General features: G+C 34.0%; 1 protein-coding gene across 2 annotated transcripts in view; it reads right to left on the bottom strand.

Moving 5' to 3' along the window:
- The window catches only part of LOC101848228 (carbohydrate sulfotransferase 10), an 8,759-nt gene extending 7,996 nt beyond the window's left edge, over positions 1-763 (bottom strand). The window contains exon 1 of one of the 2 annotated variants that reach the window (XM_035971746.1): positions 369-763. The gene's annotated coding sequence lies outside the window, so the exon portion shown is untranslated. The remainder of the gene's footprint in view (positions 1-368) is intronic. The other variant, XM_035971747.1, reaches the window with a different exon arrangement.
- Positions 764-2,421: the final 1,658 nt, after the last annotated feature.

Genomic DNA, 2,421 nt, shown 5'->3' with positions numbered 1-2,421 from the left:
TAAATAAATAAATAAATAAATAAATAAATAAATAAATAAATACACGAATGCATGAATACATGAATACATGAATGGATGAAAAAAATAGAAAAATGCATTAATAGAGATACAATCTCACAGCAATGACACAAACTTTTTCTGATACGGTGCTGCTGACAAATGACCATAGAGGTCTGATTATGCGATTCCACAGGACCTAGATCTAAGTGTCAACAAGTTTATATTACATTATCATATCATCACATTTCGTAAACATGTTCTGCCTAGAACGTGTGAACAAACAGGGTTGTACAATTGAACAAAGACACGTTTCGGTTAATTTTCAGCGTTTTGCCTCAATATTATTATTATTATGTAAAGTAGCCTACCGTAAACTTTACAAGTAGCTCTATCAATGATGAAGCGGTTAGTCCATTCTTTGGGAAAAGATGAAATCCTGTATTTATATTTATAAAAACTGGAAAAACAATTTCCGTTTTCCTATCTAAGAGTAAGAGTCTCAGGTTTGAAGCTTGGTTATACCTTCTTACTTCTTAACAGTTCGGTATCCACATCCGAAAACTACTGGGCTTGGAACAAGGCAAGTATTATCTACTTCAGGTATTGAATAAGGGATTGGCTAATCTCCACGCAGCCTGTCAGATGTTGAGGGCATAACAAAGATTAAAAAACATCTTCGATTGAAATTTTACCCGGATAAGAGAGATTATTTATTTTTGTAATCCTCGACGACGTGAAGCAGACAGATGGTGATGGCAAAATAATATATTGTTACGATCCCATCCTGTTTTCGTGAGTGGAATATGGGATGGGACACAAATTATTGTCTTGTTTAAGATCATACCCTATAGTGCAGTCAAAAACCATGGCACAACTCATCCTCACATTCAAATATCTCTTTATCGGGGGAATCAATGTCGCCTATACTTTGCACAGTAGTTTGTATATGTTTAACTTAAATTAATCGTATTTTTCAACAACAATTGAGGCTATATTTTAAAGGATTTTCACCATAAATGTGTAAATATTGCAGATACTTAGATCTAGATGTAAACTGGACTAAGAACTAAAAATATTCTTTGGCCGAAAATTAGCGAAACAGGAAATCGGATTAGCATGGTTGACTTCAGCACAACGCCACTTATTATGCTAGATTGATTAATTGTATGAAGGATAGGCCCTATTGATAGTGGATTTCTCAGATCGGACTTTCAATAAACTTTCGTTATTTTCTCCCACAGGCAAATAATAATAATAATAATAATAATAATAATAATAATAATAATAATAATAACAATAATAATAGAGATAATGATAATAATAATAATAACAATAAAGGAGATACAGAGAGAGAGAGTGAGATATATATATATATATATATATATATATATATATATATATAGAGAGAGAGAGAGAGAGAGAGAGAGAGAGAGAGAGAGAGAGAGAGAGAGAGAGAGAGAGAGAGAGAGAGAGAGAGAGAGAGAGAGAGAGAGAGGGGCGAAACAAGAACCCAGAGAAGAGACTGCACTACCTGCAGTATGTACAGCAAAGACAACAACTAACTAAAAAACGATGGGAAAACATGTAGCTGATATGACCACACGATAGCATAGGGCAGCATAAATTTTAATGGAATTGAGAAAAAAAGAGTAAAGATACAAAATCTGCAGGAGAAATCAGGCAGTGCTTATGACAAAATATCTGATGCCTGATCCTCAAGTGTGTTAATCTGGACTAAAAGCACAGGCTTGCAATGACAATAGTGAAGAGAAAAAGAAACTTAAAGTTAAAGTTGAAAAAGAAAAAGTCATTGACTATAATCTAGGAGCTGATAGCAAGAAGGCAGTGAAAAAAAACCCACTGAAATTTAATTTTGCTCTCATGAATTGTCATTAATGAAATACAGGAAAAAGAAAAAGAAAACTATTCGTATGTTGGCTTTTAGAGATATAATATATATAATACCAATGCAGCTAATCACTGAACAATATGAAATAGCATGGCCTGTAAGATAAAACACCTCATAAAATGTATTAATCTTACCAATGATTTGTTCATCTGATGAAAATGTCACCAAATCAACTAGCTGCACGAGATCACAATTCAAAAGAGCCAGGATACAAGGACAGGGAAATACCAAGCAAAACTTGGCTAGATGGCGTCAAAGAGGTCCTCCAAAACAATAATATATTAAAAACAGAAGCCAACCACCTAGCCCTTGTCCAAAAATTGCGCTTCCCCACGACATCTATGGCCTAATGATAGGCCTACAAAGGGAAGGGTAAAGTATAGAAAAGTATCCAACCCTAGCAAAGTCTGAGGACATGACACTTACTGCTACTTAACAATAATGGGTAGTAATTAAAGAAAATAGAACTCTTCTGAAATGCGAACAGAAGGTAATCAGTATAGTATAACTAA

This window comes from Aplysia californica, unplaced genomic scaffold (assembly GCF_000002075.1).
Source record: "Aplysia californica isolate F4 #8 unplaced genomic scaffold, AplCal3.0 scaffold00490, whole genome shotgun sequence".
NCBI classification, from domain to species: domain Eukaryota; kingdom Metazoa; phylum Mollusca; class Gastropoda; order Aplysiida; family Aplysiidae; genus Aplysia; species Aplysia californica.
This window is presented reverse-complemented; position numbering and strand designations above follow the sequence as displayed.